At 38.4% G+C, this 23,492-nt stretch overlaps 1 long non-coding RNA gene across 1 annotated transcript in view; it reads right to left on the reverse strand.

The window, feature by feature from the left end:
* Window positions 1-3,554: 3,554 nt before the first annotated feature.
* The window catches only part of LOC141745025 (uncharacterized), a 250,121-nt gene continuing 230,183 nt past the window's right edge, over window positions 3,555-23,492 (reverse strand). The window contains exon 5 of the long non-coding RNA XR_012587645.1: window positions 3,555-3,679. This is a non-coding gene — a long non-coding RNA (uncharacterized LOC141745025). The remainder of the gene's footprint in view (window positions 3,680-23,492) is intronic.

Genomic DNA, 23,492 nt, shown 5'->3' on the forward strand with positions numbered 1-23,492 from the left:
AAGAGTAATCAGAATATTCTATAAAATGTCAAGTGTCATGAGCATGGCTGGTCATCCCCTTTTGAATGAAAGCTACTGCCTCCAAACAGGAGTTCACAGTTATCCCTATACCAAAGCTGCACACAGATGCTGCACATATATACCAAGTGATTTGCAAACAATGCAGCTTGAGTAAGAGGCAGATATTGCATAACAAGAACTCAGGATGTTTATTTAAAGAGTGAAAAACTCATTCATTTTCACTTTTCTGTGAAATGTAGAGAAGACTGGAAATAGAGAATTGGCTCAGGTATAACATACACATATGGTGTAGAGCAAGGCTCTAGATGGTATCAATGAAAGGAAGCTGACAAAGAAAGAATGCTCATTAAAGAAGACGTAATAGCAAGAGATAAACTACCTAAATTGTAACAACAAAGATAAATTGCAGGAAAGTGAGAGATGTACAAAGGAGGGAAAAGCAAGCAACTTGGCTACAAACAGATTACAGAAAGTGTTACGTGCTCTGCGCAGCTGTTCATGCATCAATTAACTGTGCATGTGTTTGACCACTGCCTTTCAGGCCCCGTTTCATTAATGATGCACGAGTTTCCCTATACTGTGTGTACCAGTATTCTGTCCACCACCAACAGGAGAAATTGCATTGCAATGCCAATGTCAGCAGAGAAGCTTTATAGCAAAGAGATACATTTGTGCCAAATTTTGTTCTAAACTGCTATCTTTCTTTGAATAACGACATCAATAAAAAGAATTTTTGTAGTAGGTGAACTAAAGATATATAATAAGCTGCAAAGCCAGGTATATTGATTTCCAGCTTGAATATTTTTCTCTTCTGTCTGGAATTTTGTAGCTGAAAACCTAGTTCAGAATATCTAACTACATTTTCGCATTTGCTGTCAATGAGCTTGCTAAAACTACCTATCAAATCTTGTTAAGAAATTAATTTGTAACCTTGCGTTACAGGACCAAAAAAAAAAAAAAAAAACGTATAAAGAAAGAACCCAACATTCATTATTTTTACATTTTCAGAAAGGTCCTCGATTTATGGGGTTCAACTCATTATTTTTAATGATGGAATTATGCACATAAGAGTTTTGTTTTTCAGGATAGTGATTTTTTAAAATGAGACGTTCAATGAGAAAGTATGTTAAATGAATGGAGATGGTGATCTTTAAAATTTTTTATAGCAATTGAGACATTAGTCATAAACAGAGATTTGCTCAGGGAGAAAAGAAAGAGTATCCCTCTGTGGATTTTATTTCTCAAGGGAAAACAGATTCTCTAAATGAAACTATGGAACACTCCCAAGTGTAAGGGCAAGAAATAAATACACACACAAAAAAAAAAACTTTTCAGAGTCAAAATCAAGAAAATGCTGCTTCTTAGAGATTTCTCTTTACCAAATTGTTCAAAGAGTCTCCCTATGACCTGGTAGCTAATGTTCAAAACAGAAAACCGAATTTCTTGGCCTCTAGAGACTTCCAACAGCTCACAAGCCACTGACACCACCGCATCCCCGTGCATTGAGGGAAGAGTTTATAATTTATCTTCTTATCAGCCTACCCTCCCTGGGAAGAGCACTGATGTTATCAGCCCTAGGATTGCCCCTTCGTAGGAGTCCTTCAGGATTGTGGCTCCACACCTTAACAGGGTTAAAAACCTAATTCTCTGGAAAGAAGCATCTCCCAGCTACAATTCACCTTCCCAGTATTTCTTCCCAGCACTCTTATTCTTCTTTTTTGTATCTTTAGTTTCATTTTCTCCAGGGAAGACTGTGCTGAAGTCTCACTCCCTTTCACAGAAGAATTTCAAAGTTTTTATCCCAAATTGCCATGAAACTGAATTTTGGCATTTTTAAAATGTCCAGCTCCTCTACAAAACACTTTTCTGAAGTTGGCTTGACTGTGTTACCACATGTCTAAGCATGAGATGCCTCACAGCAAATAATCTCCTAAATTGTGGTAAGGCTACAGGGTTAAATCAAACTGAAATGCAGACAATGAGGCATTGCAGCCACCTTACTCAGCAAGACATGACCATCAGGATAAAACGTGAAGTTCTTGTCACCTTCCTATCAAAAGTTCAGCAGTGGCATACCAACTCTGGATCTTAAGATTCCATCAGTGACTTATGGAATGATGTAACTTCAGGAGCAATTTTTAGAGTAACTTCCTTGTGCACAATTTGTTCCCCTAAGTGCCACAGAAGGGACATGCACTTACAGGTAAGTCAGTCTGCAGTCTCAACTGGGTTTGCTGGGAGAACTAGGACCGGTCAGCAGCTGACTGATGATCCTGCTACCCAAACTGTATATACAAAAAGTCAACTGAAGCAATTGCATTCAGTTTACTGGATACTAGTCAGGCTGATTTGGGCTTCAGAATAGCAAAAGCTGATTTAACAATGAGAACAGATTTGGAGAGTGACCTTTGAAGTCTACACAGACCTGCGCTTTACCTGTTGGGATTGTGCACACCTCATTCTTTCTTATTTAACTGATAAACTTACCCTTATATTTTTTTGCTTTTCTGGTAAGTGTAGAGAAAAGGCTTTAATAAGTTCTGAAACACTGGTGCTGCTTAAGGGACTATTTTATTTCCTCTAAGAAATTTCATCAATCATTTTCTAAAAAGGGTCTAGAAGTATTCTGACATAATGACCTAATTTGTATATAATTTGTACATAATGCTGATTCACCAAAATCTTAAGGTAAGTGCTGCCCATCAAAAGTTTTTACACTATGTTCTTGTCATTATTTTAATCTCTTCCCACGTGCAATACTATTTCCAACTGTTATACTATATAAAGAAAAAACAAAGATACCAAGTTGTCTAAATTTTTGGTGTGCTAATTCTGCAGCAGTGATAAAAACAAATCTAAAAAAAAAGCTTTGCAATGTAATCAGCAGAAGATTTAACCTGATTTTCAAAACCACTGTGGGAAACACCATCATAATAGTCACTTTATTCAATAGTAAGCCCACATACATTATTACAGCAATATAATAATGTCAGCTTATCAATAATGGCCAGTCTGAATCATCTGACCACAAGAGGGAATTGGAAAAGTAACCTCTCTGCCAGAGCAGTCAAAACACTGCATCCATTGCCAATCCAGTAGAAACTCCTGGTAATGAAACATGGCAATATGCTATGAGTTTTAGGATATTTTAAAAGAACACCTTAGAAGAGCTAGTGCAAAAGCTAAAGAGGGAGATACTAAAAACAACTGACCTGAAGACAAAAAAAAAAAAATTCATAATATAAATCAATTAATAATTAAAATTAGAAACAATAATAGCAATAATACTAGGGAAAAAAATATATAGTGTTATATTTCAAATTGATTTGCAGTAGTTCGAGATTTATTTTACCAGTTCTTATTTCATAATATATTTTAAAGTTCATTTGATGTTCTTTATGATGAATTTTTAACTGAGAAACGCTTTTTCCATAATTTAGCCCACAGACATTTGAATCACAGACTTCCACTAATACATTTGCATATAAACAGTTCTCTTTTAAAATTCATCTGCTTCAATTACTTCTTTCTCACCTGAAGTCACAACGCTCCATATGGGATGTACGAACCTTTCTGCTGCCCGGGGCCACATTACAGGGGGCACAGGAACATATTCTTTCTCTTGTCCAAGAGATTCAGCTGGTGAAGCGCAGAAAAACTGTAAAAGAAAAATAAGAGCTAGCACTAATGAAGAAAATGAAGAAAAATTGTTGCCTGAAAACCAGTACATATGTGCTGTCAGGGAAAGACAGAAATAGGTAACGAGAAGGGGAAAACAGTGAAAGAGTTTTGAAAACAGTAAACTGCAAGTAAAGCCCATTTTCTCCAATGTCACTGGAGTATACTTCCTAACAGTGTTTCCAATTGCAGACAAAACCACTGGGGTCAAATGAAGCCAGGATCCCAAAGTTGAGTGGGCATCTGGTAAAGAAGTCCAGGACCTAAGTCTGTTATCCTCATCAGTGTGGTTCCAGGGGTTTATACCGAGGACATCCCATTTCCCAACACTACTACTGTTAGCTGCTGTAAATACTGTGAAAGAAAGATGAAAATTTGCAGAACAGTGTCTGGCTGCAGACACACAAACACAACTGCAATGGCGTAGTTTGGGCTGTGACACAGAGATGCTCTGCAGCTCTTCTTCCTCTGTGAGGATGTCCTCCTCCAAGGGAGTGAAAATCAATCAGGTGGGGCTCACAAGCGATGCTGTGAAATACCACAGTCCCATACAAAATACTCAGCAACCGGGCTGAAGGGCAATGAGTTTCTCTCTCAGCTGTCGAGAGTTCAAGCAAAAGGTACACCAGTATTATATGCCCTCCTTGATCTCTGTGGCACCATCTCTTTTGTTCATGACCATGTCACTCAGCCTTTAAACAGAGAAGAACTGATTCTAAGTGTTCATTAACTGACTTATAACAAAGAATTGTTAATTTAGCCAACAATCAGAAAAAAAGCAGTATCTGTCAGAACAATAATTACTATTATTTGCATATTTAACATATTGCATATTTATTTACATATTATAACAAAATACTGCCTTTCTCAATTCTCTGGGAAAGATTTTCATATTTTAACTTTTTTCTTTAAAAGCAATTTTCACTGTGCTTTTTTCATGTCTGTTACCAGATTGGTATAAGAATATAATAATTCTAATATATTGAGAATTGTGATAATTTAGGTTGAATTTATCATATAATTTCATATGGTCAATGATTTTTACTGTCCATGAATTTTGAAATAATACTACTATTTTGGCCTGAACCACCACACACTTCACAGACAAAAAAGGAACACAGAGTATTTTGCTGCAATTTCTATTTATCCTCTATTATTATTTACTCAATAGTTTAGAAACCATCATACTTTTAAACCAATTACTATTTAATTATTTTCAGAAGTCTCTATAAGTGTAGAGAACTGGTTTTCAGAACTTTGTCAATACTTCCAAATATTTTAAACATCCATCTAAATGACTGAAACTAGATCATTAATGATAAATCAAGACAGTATCAACTCAACAAGGCTGCTTGTATGAACTACTTTATCGTGACTCATAATTCCGTTAAAAGGCTCAGTTCAGCTTCCATTCCAGTCAACGAAATAATGTATGAAGTCACTATGGAAACTTGAGACTAAACCAGAGACTAAATATAGAAGCCAGTGTCGTGTCAGCATTCAGATTTACACCCACTGTCCTGCAAAACAGAAGTAAAATAGTTTACTTGCAGTGCTGTATTAATACAACAGAATCTTACACAAACAAAGATACACGTGCAAAGCAATTCAGAATGCAGACAAATGCTAGAGACTAGAACAGAATACAGAGGTGATTATAATGATGTTATAAAACCAGAAGTATTTTTCCAAAACCGTAAGAGTGGAAACAGCAGGAGTCGAAAAGGAATACAGTGAGCATTGTTAGGGAAACAAAGAGTTCTGTGTGAACAAAAATTAGAAAGAGTGTCGCGGTTCACATTAGTGATTAACTAATTTAGGATATGCCAAAAGAACCCAAAACAATGACATGTATAGGCAGGGTAGATCAAGTGCTCTCTCATAATACAAAGAAGAAGATACAGTTAATGAAATCACAATGCAACATTTAAATACATTAAAAACCAATTAACAGGGTATTTTAATACAACATAAAATTAACCAGGAGAATTCACTGCAGGAGAAGACTAAGAGATTAAAAATGGATGATACATTTCAGTGATTGTACTCCCACTTATAAAACATGTGTGATCTTGTGTTTGAGAAAGCAGTCAGTCACTGCTTAATACAAATGGGGATTTTTCTTCTTCCTCTGAGCTGTTCGTTGCCCGGTGAGCAGTAAAGCCTAGAACAGTCCTACTGCCAGTGAAAACCCAAAAAATAGCCAGCATACCATGCTGCAAAAAGTGACTCTGTGTGAAGCGAGCTGTAATAACTGTCCATGTATCTGCACTTAGACACAACAAATCCAAAGCCATTAGGCTTAAGCTTAATTCCTTCAGGAGGAAGGGGAATGATGACAACTAAATAACAACTAAAGGGAACAGTTAAAATTGATATTTTTTTGAACCATCAGAACGCGCAAACGTAAAAAATTAAGACTGCTTGCCTGATACATGTTAACATGGTGGTAACAGTGTGCTCAGAGACAGGCTAAGGAAGTACTTCGAACACTGGACCAGCCTTGTAAAATAGTGAGAACTGCATGTGGAAAATTGTCCCACTGGAATCTAAGTTAGGTCTTAGCCAGATGAATGCTGCCGCGGGCCAGGGATTTGCCAGCTCCAGCCTCCCAGAGAAGGGCTGACTTCTGTTCACTGTGAATACATGATCAAATACTGATAACAAGCGGGTCCTGCTCCTGGGTGACTGCCCAAGCCTCTTGGGCATTTCTGCTTGCTGTTTCAGCAAATACTTGATATTTAACAAGATCTTCAACAGCTCCAACAGACTTTAAGAGGGATCTACGTGGAATCACTTAAGGATGGGACTAGTTTGTTCAGTTTGCAAAGTTAATTAAAGCTTTATTAAGTAGCTTCTTTTAATAGTTCCTTACAGTAAGAAAGTTACAGGACCTGTATTGACTCTCTCTCTGTTGCCCCTTGATAACAGTCAGAGGCAGTGCTTTTACTACTGTTATTGCTCCTGGGTCTCATCTTTTCTGTTTTTTAAGACAAAGCTGACATGCTGAGAGAGGCAGCTAATACCACAGGGTAAATCAATTTTCAGGCCTGAAGTCAAAAAACTCCAGAGAGCAGTCCTACCAGCCTTAGCATATAGGCCTCTGCCCAAGAATAATACCGTGTCAGCCTTGGGCAGATAACACGTGAGGAAGCTTTGATACTAATCATGAAATAAATATATTTCCCCTGGCAAAACTGGGAGATACCTATGTCAGGACAGATATAATATCAAAATGATAGTGTTCCCAACAGATTTTGAAGGTAAGAAATGTACAGTGCCACAGCTTGTTGGATGGAGCTCTATATGAAAGTTTGAAGAAGCTGCTTTTTCAAATGGAACCTGGATTTTTCCAAACGCCTCTCAGAGCTGAGGTGAAATGCATCCATGTCAAGTGGCAGTGTCTGGCTCTAACAGGGCTTGATCTTCCTAATCTGACAGGTTAAGAAAAGCTAATACCAGCATACAGGAACCTTACTCCAGCCAACCAGACTCACACCTGAAATTCAGACCAAGAGAAAAACAGCCAGACACACTATGGTTCTCTGTGACTCCACTGACACTTGTCAGATAAAGTCTTAGCCAGCTAATACTGGCTTGAGCATTCAATAATAATAATATAAAAAAACAAAACCAAGATAAAAAAACCTACAAAAATCTTTGCTGGCACTTTTGAGGCTATAGTTGGTTTTTTTGTATATATTCTTTTTGCCAGTCAGTACTGTGAACAGAAATGTTAACAACAGGATTATTAAGAAGTTTCTCTTCAAGCTGCAATTGCCATAAGCAATAGGAAACCATCTTTAGTCTACAGTGATTTCTTTTAGCATAAAGGAAACAGAACAAAGGCAAGATCACTGTGATGTAACACTAAATATTTCTGTCTTATTAACACCTCAGAAACTCAGAAAACAAAATGGCTGTCGTCCCACAGAGCCCTTCAGAGGCCACATGAAAGAGGCCCTTCACAGAACACTCTCACACGCGTCACATTTCATCATCATATATTCCACAGAAAACATAAGCACTCTTTTATAATTTAAAGGAGATATTCTGTAGTCTTCTGCATTTTCCTAACTATCAGTAACCTATATCCTCCTGGGTTTGACTATACACCTCCCAGCCAGGCAATAACGCCATTGATGGCACCGGTTACGATATAGAACATCAAACCCACAGCTAAATTTTTTTATGTCCCGCTACCAGTGCTGTGTACATTTTTTCTCTTAGATACAACCTTTTGGAAACAGATTTGCCTTCTCTCTACCTGGAGCTATTTGCTGTCACTGCTCTTCAACAGGGACCCTGCATCCCCTAATCCTTCAGTGGTGAACACTGAGGCGCTTGGTTTTACCACAGCTTTTCCCCAGGACCCTGTCGGAACGCGGGATTCACTGCAAACCCAGCAAACAGCAAAGCATTGTTTATTCCTCCAAAAGATACAGAGCACACAGAAAAATGATCAAAAAAAACCTCACCCAAACACCAACCTCACTTAAATCATAACCTTTCCCTGCCACTTCCAGCTCCATTCAAGCTGCTTAGATCAGCATTCAGGACAGTGAAACTAACCTGTTGTAGGCTCCTCTGTCAAAAACTCTTCGGCTACAGTCAGCAACTGCCTCCACATCTTGTGGCCTTTTTTAATTTGGACTTTTTAAAGTATTACCTGTGAATCTTTACTTCTCACCCGGGAATATGAATCTTGCCCTAAGAAAAGACAATGACATCTAATAGCCTCCCCATTGCTCAACTCTAGGGTGTAGCATTTTCTATACTGGGGCCACGCTTCCAGCCATTGCTTGCTCTTGCTTTGCTTCCAGCTCGCAGTCTCTTCTGAGGCAACACTTTCCAGTCAGACAAAATAGTGTAAATGTATATAAATTAAATTGAATTCAACACTAATAAAACTACAAATAAAACTATTTCCTTATTTTCAGTAACACAGATTTTGCCTAGTCTTGAGCATTTGGGTTCTTTGTTTCAAAATATTTTCTTTCATCTAGCTCCTAGTGTAAATTTTAAATTAAAGAAAAAAGCATCTAATGCTATAGGGGTTCCGAAATGTACCACTTCTGTCAGAACTAGGACATACTTCTCACCAGTGACATTACACAACAAAAGCATTATTTCCAGTCAAATATGCTCTTTGGGCCAGGACTGTCTCTCTTTGAACAAATATCTGAGTATCTTAAGTACATCTAAAACTCCGACAATATAAAATATGCAACATACCAAAGAAAGACTTGCTTCTTATTAATTTTAATTAAAGCATTTACTCACTGCACTCAGATGTTACGGCTTTACCTTATTACACTGGCGAGTATAAATCCTCCTGGTTTTGTACATTGTAATGGCATGCGTCCAGTGATCAATATGAAGCAGGGACCAATCTTTACAGTTTCACAAATTAGTTTAGTAGTGCAGCTGTTGTTAGTAACATATCTGTATTTTTTTTAATGCTCATATCAATCTGTTCTATTTTATTGATGGATTTGAACTTGATTTTCACCTTCACTAACAGTTATATGACCATTTACATTCTTCTTTGTTCTAGTTGCCATTCTTGGAATAAATGGAGCTTTATAAATTTGAGATCAAAAGACTTGGTCCCCTTGGCTATTAAAATATTTCTGAGAGTTAATGTTAATAGTATAAAGGAGACCAAAGAGCTTGAAATTAGGGCAATACTCTCGTATCTCTGAACTGCAATATGTTATCTGTAATTGTCCCTCAATTTAGCATGTTTCCTTCTTCTGTGTGAAACTACTGAGAGATAGAAAGCTACGGAGATAGGTAGAGCAACATGATAAAGGGAAAATCAGCACTGAGATGTAAGCTGATATAGCAAATGTACAATAAACAAGGGTAAAAGTGGTAAGAGTTGTCAAAAGAAGGTACTGTAAATAGACTCTTAAGGGTCTCATGTTCTCGGACACAGTATTTCAATACCTGTTCTTTTGCATCTACAAAGTGAAATGCTGAACCAAGGCTACTTGGCTTTGTTTTGACATAAATTAAATATGTAGTTTGCCATTTCTGAAATAGTTGCTAAAGAAGACCCTAAATTACCTTCGTGCTGCACTGAAGATGGAGAGTGTTTTGCACTTCCCTGCTGCTTGCCTCTTTTCTATTTTGGGAATATAAAACCATACAGTTTGACAGACTTCAAGATTTCGAAGGCCATAGTGTAGTTTTGACCTTGCTGTTGCTAAAAGGGGAAGGCAACACCTGCTTTATGTTTCCCCCGTGCAAGCTTTATACTATCAGTAGTAAAAATTGCATAAGCTTCATTAATTACTGCTGTACCTTATTTACACACTGGTTTCAAACACACCCTGGTGGGTCAGAAACCCCTTCGCTGAATGGCACAATGAACAAGACTATTGCAGTCTTGAGGAAAAAATAGTATAATCTGTAAACATAACAAATAATTTAAATAAACTACTCTGTGAGCTTTGCCCGGGAGAAAAAGCTTCAGGACTACTGAAACCATTGGAAACTTTTCTCTAACTTCTTTCCTCCTGAACCATCCTACCTGCTCTATGGCCTTTTCACTAGGAATAAAGACCTTCATGCCTATTTGTAAGATCATCCCCACCTAGATAATACAATCTAACTCCCTGCTTTCATTGGATCATTCTTCAGAACAGTGTTAATTGACAGCCACCAAAATTATTCTTTGTATGAAAAAAAGGAAATTCCCCATGTAGGGCAAATTTACATTTAAGGAAAAAATTCCCTTTAGATTCTAACCTAGAAAGCATGCCTTCCCTACTTACTTCAGCAGCAGAGCATTTCCATTTATATGTTGCCTCTTGCTTTCTAAATCTTAGTAACATAAATCCACAGTATAACGTAATCTCTCTGTATCAATGAAAATACAAGACCAGATGAGAATTATAGGTTGAGCATCCAGTTGCAGGGGATGCTGCTAATAAAACTTATTAGCAATTTTATCTTTGAGGTGAAAGACGTTTAAGCAATTGCATGTCCTTGAATAAACACATGAATGCTTCTGCCCAAGCAGATGAGTCCAGCACATTGCACTGTTTTATCTAACTCATGGATTTCATTAAATCTTTTAAAATATTTTGCTGCAGCTTCTGCAGATCTGTTCCTACATATTTTCTACAGACATTTCATGGCTGAGCTCACATATGGACTATTCATTAGACTGATCAGAACTGTAAATAAGGGCTGTAAGAGCAGGCCCTGGGATTGTAGGCATAGTTGTCACGCATAAAAAACTTGTAATTTGAGAACTCTGCTATTAGGGATTTCTCCTTAGCAATTTAATTCCAAATAAACACTGACAAGCAAAAATCTAATAAAATTGTCAGCTCATTATAAAAACACAAGTGAAATAAGGTAAATACAGAAAAATATGCTTGAACAGGAATTTCTGATGTTCTATATTCCCTGCCACTTTTAACACTCCCAAGTGTTCTTCATTTTTGCAAGACACATTATTGGATTTCAAACTGGGATAAGTGATCTGAAACTGTTTCATTTGCTGAAGAATAATTCTTTCAAACGTATTCAGATGAGTTTTCTCACCAAGTATGTATCCAACAAACAGGATGTTTAAAATATTCTTCTATGGCAAGCTGTCTCATTTTCTTTCCAAAAGACTCATGACCTCTCTTAAACAATTTCTTGAAAGATACTTCTCAACATGTGGGATTAATCATAGCCCAAAGCTTGCTTCTGGCATGTGATTAACTATTTCTACGTGACTTAAAGGGCATGGGCCAAAGCATTTCAGCACTGCTACTCTTCACTCAAGCCCTGTACTTAAAGATCTGTACTATGGGGAAAGGGAAGGGAGTGCATCATTCATACTTTATGAATGAAGGCCAAAAGGGAAGAGGATTTTTATACAATCCATCAATTTCCTGTGTTTAAGAACTGTCCCAGAATTAAATTTCTCTGCATTTATCATGTCACAAGAATGCAATGATTTATGCAGTGCATCAGATGCTATTACAAGGTTTCTCACATCATAAACACAACTTATAATGCATCTCATGCATGATATGCACCACTAACAATTTCACTTGATGAAAGCTATCCTTATGCCTTTTATCATTCGAGCATGTTAATGAGTTCCCCCAAAAGATTAGTGAGGAACCTAATAGACCAAAAACCTATTTCAACAATCGTTTTATACAGTCTTTCAATGAAGCAATGTGAACTTCTGCATTTAAATGATCCTTCCCTTAATAACTCAGGAATAATCACACTCTCTGCACTTGTGCCAGGCCATTAGGGTATTTTAACAAATTAATGAATTTATATTTTTACGAGGAACTGCACCAGGAGAGGAATTATTCTTTGAAAAAAAAATACATCCAACTTGTATGAAAGATGTTTGCACTGAACTGCTTAGGTCCTCTTCTTCCCAACACGGAGGTGTAAATGAGAAGGATATTGACACAAAAATCACTGTTGCTAGTAAGAAATACCTTGAACCATTGCAATCAATCTTTCTTTGATCCCTGAGGTAATTTTCTAATGGAGTACCCAACATCAGTGGAAACATTTTGTTACTCAGAAAATTTCCTTTCAGTTAGTTATTTGGATATGACTATACACCTCTCATGTTCCAAGGAATGGACAGCTTTTACTCGGTTCTACTTAATGGAGAATGCTTAATATCCCACAAAAAGTCCTTTCATCAAGCGTTAAAGAGACAAAAGCCTCATATAGACATCTTGGACCAACAAACTGGGTCTGAAAAGCAGCTACACTGTCACCAACAGAGAACATAATTCAATAGACTAGTATATCACAAACTGCTCCCCGTCTCCTTCACCAGTCTTCATGATCACTAGGATGAGCTACAACATCACTCCAAGCTATTCTGCTTAATACTTATGGAGGCTAAGAATGGATGGAAAAAGAGAAATGAAGGAAACCACAATGGAAACACCTAACATCCCTGCAGCACAAGGGTATGTCCATGCAGTATTTTGCAAACAAGAACAACCTGCCTGGGCTCCAAGCCAGCTGGACGTGAGCCTGCTCTGAACCTTGGTTATCATGAGGCTGTACTTAAGGCACTTACTTGCATGACTTCCAGCTCAGAGTTGGTGGAGGGCACAGGCAGAACAAAGCCTCATTTCCCTACAGAAGACCATGCACATGTTCCACACAAGACAGGAGGTTTGTTCCAGGGAGGGTATTCTCTGGGCCCATGTTCCTGACTTGTGTTACTGCCCAAAGTCGCTCACACTCCTTTGTTTCTCTTTCCAGCATAAGCACACGGAGGCTGAGAAACTCTTTAAAAAGAACTGTATTTTCTAAGCTGAATTTCTCTCCTTCCACTAGTTCCGTAACTTTCCTCTCTTGCCTGAATATATTAGGAAAGATTTAAGTGAAGATAAAAATACAGTCAATTAAATGAAATTTCTAAACCTGAACTTTCTATTCTTAAACTATTTCTTGTTCTCCCTCCCATGAATTACATCAGCTCATTTCAAATAACCAAATTATTTTAAGAATACAATGTTTAGCTATGCCCAATAAGAGTTCCTTTGCCCTTGCCTAGTCTGCTGTCAGACTATTTCTTTGTCTTCACACTTCCTTTATTCTATAATAGGCCTTGCATTTCAAGTGCTTCAGTACTCTTTGTGTTCTGCTTTAAAGATCAAATTATAAATTATTTTTATCACACAAAATGAGTTCTTGCCACAAACCCAATATTATGTTTCCTTTTTCCAGTTACATTTCTAATTCTTCAGTCGTGTAATTTGCCTAAACCATTATCTTGTATTGACATAGTTGGCAAGCTGCACAATGCAAAAAACATTTTATTACTGCACAATTTTCAATATACAAGCTTTGCTACATTGAATTTTATATAGTCTGCTTGAGCAAGGTCATACCTGCATTTCCAGTTATTTCTTACATCAGTTGGTGTGATTAAATTGAAAATATAAATCACTGAGTTGTTGAGTCTTGAACTATAAATAAAGACACTAATAGGCCATTTTCTATTAATTTTCCTCCAGTATAGTGGGACTACTTGCCCAGAACCAGATCTGAAAAATATAGTAAAGATTTCAGATTATATAGAAGATATCTTTTTCTTGCTGATTCACTAGTATTTTACTTCTAGATGAAGATAATCTAGAGAGAGCTCGTATCTGAGTTCTTTTTGATCAGAACTTTAAAACTACTTAGTGGAAGAAGTCCTTGCAACCCCCCTCTGCGATCTGCCTCTTCTGGAGGTCACTACTGTAGATTTCAAGAATCTTCTGAGAAAGCGGAACTGCAACAGCCTCTTTTTATCACTACCTTCCCTTCTCAGGTATTTCACACATGATTATTGCTATTGGTATTGGCAATCTGAAAAGAGAAACTTTCCAGTCCATCTTGAGAAAATAATAACTAATTAAATGTAAAAAGAAAACAAATGCAGACCATTATTCATACATGTGCCTGAAAGGATAGGACAAAAAGCCTACAGGTATTGGATGCTAAGGTGTGATCTAAAACCTGGGAAATCTAAAGCAAGGATACATACTGCAGAGCAACTTTCAGACAGGTGTCAAGGAAACACCAGTTTTGCAGCGAATTTCCCTTCTGAAAGATATGGTAGCAGCTTGTCCACTACTGGCAACACTTATCACACTGTTCTTTATTGATTTGTTTCCTCAACTTCATAAGATTTCACTTGTTGGCAAATCTATTTCCTTCTCATAGAATTGTCTAGGTTGGAAGGGACCTTTAAGATCATCAAGTCCAACCATCAGCCTAACACTGACAAAAATCATCACTAAACCATATCACTAAGCAACTGTGGAACTTTAGGAGGTTTCTGTTGACCCATTTCTCCACCTTGTCGTGGTCCCCCAGGACGGCAGCACACCCAGTCCTCCCAGTTCTGTAGTGTCTGCAAGTTGCCAAGGAGACATTCTGTCTCATCATCCATTAATGAAGATATTTTACAGTACTGGCCCCAGTATCTGAGGCGTACTCTCCATCTGATGCATTCTCTGCTTGGTGCTTCCCAAAAGTATAACCCTCACTTGAAAGGTGGCCACCTGAGAAGTCAATAGCACGCAGTCAAGAAAGTCTGAAAATTACAGCTCAAATGACTTGTAAATGCTGTGTCATAGGCTGAGAGGTACATAGGGAGATTCCATTTCTCTGGAGAAGCTTCCCACTGCTTTAACCATGAAACCGTGCTTTCTATCTTTCTGAAATTACTTTTCTGCTCAACGTTCAGATTCTGCAGTAATGCAGTCAGGAGTGGTGATAACATCAGCCTTTCTTACCACATGACAATGGTTCACCCCCAGTGCTCTAAAGGATACACAAACGTAATGTAAAACGTCATGAAAAATCATGCAACTTATAATAATTTTATCATAAGGAAAGCAATTCAGAGAAGTATTTATAGCTCATTAAACAACAAACTGCTGAGGAAGAGAAGCTACCTCCAGATGTAGGAAATAAGCCACTGAAAAGAAACGTGGCTACACAGCTAGTGAATTATTACTAAAAAGAGACTGTCAACCAGTCTTCTTCCTAAACCAGAGCATTGTTTCACCTGGGGGTATTTACACTGGCTACAAATTAGCTGTACAAGCTTTCTTACGACTCCTGTTATTAGATGGATTTTCTCAGGATATCTGCTAGAATGTAAGGTAACAAACGTCCCAGAGTACTTTTCTTTCTCAAAGTGACTCCTAAAGCAGATTGAAGGATGACAGATCCACTTTATGGTAATTTTAAAATTCTTATATCCTCGCTAGAATAGAGCTTTGAGAAAGCTTTCTCTGAAATGATCACAAAATGATAAGAGTTTTCAATTCTTGAAGAAGTAAGGAGGGGCGTCAGCAGAGCTACTGCCTTGGACTTCCAGAGGGCAGACTTTGGACTGATTAGGAGCCTGGCTGACAGAGCTCCTTGGGAGGCAGTCCTGAAGGACAAAGGAGTCCAGGAAGGCTGGATGTTCTTCAAGAAGGAAATCTTAAAGGCTCAGGAGCAGGCCATCCCCATGGGCTGAAAAATGAGCCAGTGGGGAAGAAGATCAGCCTGTCTGAACTGGAGCTTTGGCTGGAACTCAGGGGAAAAAAAGAGGGTTTATGACCCTTGTAAGAAGGGGCAGGCAACTCAGGAGGACTACAAGGAGGTCGTGTGGTTATGCAGGGAGAAAATTAGAAGGGCCAAAGCCCAACTAGAACTTAATTTGACTACTGCTGCAAAAGACAACAAAAAACGTTTCTATAAATGCATTAGCAACAAAAGTAGGACTAAGAAGAATCTCCATTCTTTATTGGATGCAAAGGTGAAACATAGTGACAAAAGATGAGGAAAAGGCTAGGATACGTAATGGCTTCTTTGCTTCAGTCTTCAACAGTAAGACCAGTTGTTCTCTGGGTAGCCAGGCCCCTGAGCTGGAAAAACAGGGATGGGGAGCAGAACAAATCCCCCATAATCCAAGGGGAAATCGTTGGCACTTAGACAAATGTAAGTCTTTAGGACCAGATGGGATCCACCCAAGGGTACTGAGGGAGCTGGCAGAAGAGCTCACCAAGCCACTTATCCTTGTCGTTTTCTACAACTACCTGAAAGGAGGGTGTGGTGAGGTGGGGGTTGATCTCTTCTCCCAAGTAATAAGCAATAGGACAAGAGGAAACGGCCTCAAGTTATGCCAGGAGAGGTCTAGGATGGATATCAGGAAAAATACCTGCACCGAAAGCGTTGTCAAGCATTGGAATAGGCTGCCCAGGAAGTGGTGTAATCACCATCCCTGGAGGTATTTAAAAGACGCGTAGACGTGGTGCCGAGGGACATGGTTTAGTGGTGGACTTGGCAGTGCTAGGTTAACGGTTGGACTCGATGATCTTAAAAGTCTTTTCCAACCTAAACGATTCTATGATAACAAAATCCCAGATTGAAGGCCTCCATTTCTCTGTTAAAAGGCAGTTTCCATGTATTTTTCCCCATGGCTGAAGTGTTAGCTTGGCATAAAAGCACTGTTAAGAGCCCAAATCTTCACACTAGAATACAGGAATTGCCCTTGCCTCTTCCCTGTCTTCCTTTTCCCCACTGTTCACAGAAGAATAGGAAAAAGTGACAAATTCCAAAAACATATATTCTGGAAATATTCTGACCTATAATTACCCGGTAATTTTTCAATTCCTTTATTTTGCTTTGGTTTTTAAAATGTCTACGCTCTGCGCTCTCACTGTCATCTTTGGCCATCTATTCTATATAAGCTCTATGATTGTATACTATGTCCTGTAAAATGAAAACATACGTAAGTTTGTATAGAATCAATCACTTTCCAAGTACATAGCCCCACCTATAAAACGTCACACAAGTATTTAAACTATCCTCAAGTCAGCAGGCCTATAGAAATTATTTTTTTTTGCAATTTTGAGGTAGTTGCATGATTAGATACAACACAATGAGATGATGATGGTCATTGAAGAGGAAAATAGCGTTGCTCTTACAAAAGAAGTCCAAAAAGGATTTATTACACACTTGTTTCCGCAAGGAAGCCCAGCACAGTCAGTAATGAGTTAAACAGTCACTACTTTTTCTTATGTTTCTGCTGTTTCTTTCAAAGGAAGTAAGGCAGGAAAGACTGTCAGATCAAGGTATGAAAAGAGAAGCAGATGTTTTTCAACAGTCTGAAACTGGCAAACTTCCACTATAACTGATGTGCATACCTGAATGCCACAGAAACGTAAGCAGAGACCACAAAAATACTCTGAGCATTATTATAATCTAAACATAAAGAGGAACTGATAATTTCAGCAAATTCTGCGGGATTCAGTTTGTAAGTCTCTGGAGATGAACTCTGCAAAGAACTAACATATGCAACTTCTTCAAAGCCAAGATGTGATCAGAGATCATGTTTATGTCACCGAGTGATGTAAATAATGATGCCCTGGAGTTAAAACTGTGCTGAACTTCTCCAATCTAAATTGATTCTTGTATGATCTGACATTCCCTGGCTTTTGTGAAACCAAATATAATATATTTACGAATCAGACAGATGTCTTCAATATTACAGTGCTGTCAGCAATCCTGCCTCTCTGATGTTTAATATTTCATATCATAACAGAGAGGTTATTCAGAGAGCTACTCTGTTGAGAAACCTCAGAGGAGAAATCTCTTGGTGCACCAATGTCAATGACCACTCACATTACACCATAAGCCAGCACTAGAATGGTCATTTTAATGTAATACCGGCTACAGAACAGGAATCAGATTAAAGAGAATTTCAAAAACATTGACTTTTGATGGAGCTGAATCAAATCTGGTTGTAAAAACACTGAATCTTTTTTCTGTTTCACACAGAAAAATCCTGCCTGGTCAGACCAAAGGGAGTCTGCCACCATCATGGTTTAACCCCAGTCAGTAACTAGGACCACGCAGCTGCTCGCTCACTTCCCCCAGTTGGGATGGGGAAGAGAATCAGAGAAGTGAAAGTGAGAGAACTCATGGGTTGAGATAAAGATGAGATAAAGACAGTTTAATAGGTAAAGCAAAAGCCATGCACACAAGCAAAACAAAACAAGGAATTTATTTGCCGCTTCCCATCAGCAGGCAGGTGTTCAGCCATCTCCAGGAAAGCGGGGCTCCATCACGTGTAATGGTTACTTGTGAAGACAAACGCCATCACCCCGAACGTCCTTCCCTTGCTTCTTCTTCCCCTAGCTTTATATACTGAGCATGACATCATATGGTATGGAATAGCCCTTTGGTCTGTTGGCATCAGCTCTCCTGTCTGCGTCCCCTCCCAGCATCTTGTGCCCCCCCAGCCTACTCGCCAGCGGGGCACTGCGAGAAGTAGAAAAGGCCAAAAGATTGCTTAGTAACAATCAAAACCACCAGTGCAGTATCACACTATTCCCATTGCAAATCCAAAATATAACATTTCACCAGCTGCTAGCAAAAAAAAAGTTAACTCCATCCCAGCTGAAACCATGGCAGCCACTTACTTTGAAGGGACCATGCCATCAACCTTAATAGCTGTCAGGTTAATCACAGTTCTTTTTATGCAATGTTGTTTTACCATTCATTAAATAGAAGTGTGAACGTCTGTTTAATTTCAAGTTCTCTGTAGACTGTTAATACATTAAAAGGATTAAACTATGAATCGATAGTTAGATCTTGACCTCCCTACGCTATTCCCTCAAAAAAACCACAGCCAACCAAACAAAACAAAAAAATCAATGCTTCTGTTTACTTGCAGAGATCTCCAATGAGCTCTAACGCAGATGCCTCGACTGATAGCTGAGTTACTTGCATATAGAACCCCACAAAGGACAGAAATAAAGCTCTAGCTTTCCCTGGTACCATAAGATTTGACCACAGTATCAATAATCAAAACTCTCCTTGTACAACTAGTACCACCACAATAAGCTAAAGAATGAAAATGAAGAAACCTGCTGAACTGTAGGTTTACCTGACATAAACTGGTGGTGTTGATCCAGCTGTTGAAGTTTACTGTAGTTTTTTTTACAAAATAGGCTAAACTAGAGATATTGCAAGACAAAGAAAGAACTGTCCTGTTATGTAAATAAATACTGGCTCGGGCTTCTGATACAGCTGTGAATCTGATATATGGGCCTATCAAACAAGTTTTGCAATAACTTTTAGAGGAAGAAGCTGAAAGATAGCATAGGGGTTTATGTCAGGTTAGGTATGCAGCTGGTGAAATGGGGGAAGGAAGGCACTGAAATCATTTCAGTTCCTACTTTGTAATCCAGGGAAATTGGTTAAGTATCTTTTCAGCCTTCCAAAACAGTAGAAACATTTGCAAGTGTTATTTCATCAGCTCTGTATTGCAAATTATTTGTTTTTAGGGAACTTCCTTCAATTTTCTGGGAACATGGAAGCTGCTTTGGTACAGTTCATTTTGGCGCACAGCATTAATTATGCATTTATGCTGGTTGTCCGTTTATTGTTTGATTTGTTCCTATGGCCATATAACATGACTTCCATAAATTTATTCTAAATATCTCATCTGAGACAAATTCTAATTTTAGAAACCCTTCCTCATTCATATCTATTTTCTGATGATAAGCCAGTATTCATTAAACGCCTACAGTTATTCATCTCCTGTGTTATGTTGGAATAGCTTTAATATATTATTATTTTTCCTTAAAAAAATTGTTGCTTATAGGTCAGTTTATTTTCGCATCTAATTTTACTTACTATTCAGCTAAATCCCCAAAAGCTGCAGGCTTGTTAATGAGTGCTACGTGGATATTAATAGCAACTGATATCAAAGCTACTGGGTCAAATGAATGCTTACTTAAGATAGCACTGTTTGTCACCAAGATAAAATGCCTTGTTACTGTTATGCATAAAATCAATTGATTTTAATTTTCTGGCATCTGTTTCAGTTCTCCTCACTTATTAGTGTCTAGCATTCATGGCTCTAAGGGAAAATTACTGAAAAAAGATTTGCTTCATCTCCAGTTAAAGGTGAGCAGCTGGTGAAATTCAGATGTCCAGTGGCTGCTAAAAAAGTTGAAACAAAGTTACACAAATTCAGGTACAGCACTGGAAATCTGTATGACACACGAATGGTACTATTTACACGATCCTATATTCTCCAAATAGTATGAAGTTTCAGCACAAATCAAAATACCTAGAAACACCTCAAATTTTCTGTTGTATCTACAAAACCACAATAGATGTTGTCCTGTTAGACTAGCCACAATTGCAGCACTTCGGTGACAGAGCCTTCACAAAGCACATAGTTCATCTTACACAAATTTGTCACCTGCAGTATCCAGGCTTCATTTCAGCAACTCTACTTGAGCTGCTGAGAAGTCCAGCCAGACCCAATGTCCTGGAATAGCCTGAAGTAAAAAAGAAATATAGGAAGCACAGAGGACAGAAGACTTATTTTGCTGATTAGTGGCAAAGCAGAAAGCCAAAGGAAAGAGGACATTTTCAGCCAGTCACATGGAGATGGACCAGCAGCTATGAAGCAGCAGACAGAAGACTCCTGCGGAACCAGAAAGTTCCGGGGAGTCTCAAAACTGAGAAATGCATTCAGATTGAAAAGGGGAGATCACTGGGAAGTACTATCTAAAGTGCTGTACTAAAAGAAAAACACATCTTGATACTTTCAGAAAAAGGGGAGAATCTTGTGGAGTCAGGAATAAATATGGCAAAGATGGATGGTGGACCAAAAGCAAAGGAAGTGACGTAAACCCAGAAAACCATGAACTAGCTTAGAGAGGGTAACAGCAATGGCAAATTCTCAGTGGAAAAGGCAGAGTGCCTTTGATGAGATGCTGAAGAATGTAATTCTGAGGTTGATGGCATATCAGCAGGGCCTAGTATAGCAAGCAGTGAACTGAACAGACTGATGCATGCAGATGCTATGCAATGGTATCTATAAAGATCACCAGTGAGTGAGGAAGTTGATTTTGATGATAATATCCCAAGAGGTATTATGAGGATGTCAGAAATATCTTGCCTGAGCCAAAATTTTGTTTTTCTTGGGAAGATTCAAAATGCAGAAAGAGAAAATGTCTATCCTGCTTTCTGAAGAGACAGAGAGATACTGTAATAAATCCCATGCCTGAGGCTAGCCACAGACAACTCCAAGGTTGGAAAAAAGGTTTTCTGATGACTTCAGCAACTGATGCCTGAGGATGAGCCTGATTTCAGAAAAGCACTAGGACGTACTATGGGCTTTCCAGGTAACTAACCCCACTGAAAAGCAAATACAAAGAGATGAAATCCCAGTCAACAGTGAGCTAATGAACAGCAACTACCAGCAGTAAGGGAAAGTCAACGTCACTGAACACCCTCCTCCTCAATCTTGAGAGTGTGGAGCATGAAGTCGCAGGGCCCAAGTGTCCTGCAGTAAGCGTACGCTGCACAGGTGCCCCTGACCTTCGCTGACACACTGATCTCCTAAACACAAAGAATAAGAGCTTGCATCTTGTGGGGCAGCAAAATGCTCCCAAATAGACCATGGGAAATACAGCCAGTATGCAAATCAGATTGAATGATCTGAAGCTGGAATGAACTCTTACGGGACACAAAATGCTCAGGTTTTTCAAGATATGCACGTTTTCCACAGTTTTGCTCATGACATATGTAACATCAACCCTGATTCTCAAAAGGCAGCCTTTGGCAAAAATCTGCTACTCTTGGAAGCAGTCTGCTTTTGGTAAATTGGCATGACCATGTTAAGAATGAGATAATCACAAAACGTAACCATGTGAAAATGATTGGGACTCATGAGAGGATCCAGCTGTTTGATCAAGTCTGTCAGATCATGACTAACCCTCGCAGCAGACTGTTGTTCTGTTGGACAGAGGGAAGCATATGAGGCAAACCGCTGCAAAAGGGCCAGCTGCCACCCAGAAGAGTTTAACTTACTAAGGCAGAGCACAACATGCGGTTACAGCTGCAGTGTGGCCCCTTCCTTCAGTGGACTTCTAAACAGAAAAATCCCAATTACTGGAGACAAGCTCCTCACGCAGCCCAGAAGCTGTGGAATACCGAAATGAAGTATCTTTCCATCTGATGCTAAATAATAAAACCACACAATCAAATCTCTCCAATCAGGATACGTGGAAGGTAAAATACCTATGGTGACATTGATTGTATGAAGAAAATCTGAACAATTTCTTAATATGTGGAACTTAAGATACAGATACTGTAAGTAAGCAGTAGGTATACTACCTACAATACTCCTTTTCCTCCAGATTCCGAGCACAGATGGTGCTATTGAAAGCATCTGAAAGACGACTGTTCTCTTTGATAATGACACATAAATATTAAGTTGGAAGAACAGACAAATGAGCATGGCAGTGTAAACAGTGAGTTCTGGAAAGAAAGGCCAAGTGCCAAGTGGCTAACATAATAAATACCAATTGGATTTTTCAGGAATAAATTACTTTTGTACTTCAATTTTAGGTTTCAATTTATTTTGAGATGTATAGAGACTATAAAAGGTAAAGTGATCTATAGAATACATACAGCTAGAACATAGAGAAATGAGAACACGTGATGAGTTATAGAGGTATGCTTTAGAAAGACTGCTATAAAGTCATAGCTTTCACATTAGGAAAGTACTGTACAATCCAATTCAAAACTCTCATTTAATACAAACTTAAATTGACTATTTGTTCCACAGGCAAAGTTAAAGAGGTAGGCATGGTTTGCTGAAGGGAGCTATTAGCTGTGATTGCCATTCAGCAGGCCAGAAACACAGGTCTGAGGAATAAGAATATGTAGGGATTTTAAAATGTCCTTTCAGGAGAAGGAAGAACACGATCACCAACTGATGAGAGAACAGCCAACTATTCTAGTGGCCTTCCTGTCACTATATAGTTAGGGAACTAAGCAAAAGAAATGCAAAGTTAACTGGGGCTCGGAAAGGGGAATTCCAGTATATGATGTTTCTTAACAGAAAACGCTACTGGAAAGAGGGATAAATGTTATTTATACACAACTTACAAATTTTCTAAACGTTGCTGTACCTGCTGTGTTATGTCTTCTAGTAAAAATACTACTATAATTGTCTACTACTACTCATAAGGAGTATTTTTATTCAAGACACAATTACATCAATAGATATAATATGATTCATTTTAGAGCCAAGCAGAATTACAGATTTCATTTTCATCTGGAAAAATATCTCTGTGATCATATCATGATCAGCATGAATTTGATCACCTTAATCAAATTAATCTCTCTTCAATAATCACTAGAATATACTGACCAAAAGGGGCCAAAACATGTAAAAGCTTCCACGGCATTCATTTCAGAAGTTTTGTGTAAGTCAC

This window comes from Larus michahellis, chromosome 6 (assembly GCF_964199755.1).
Source record: "Larus michahellis chromosome 6, bLarMic1.1, whole genome shotgun sequence".
In the NCBI taxonomy this organism is placed as follows: Eukaryota; Metazoa; Chordata; class Aves; order Charadriiformes; family Laridae; genus Larus; species Larus michahellis.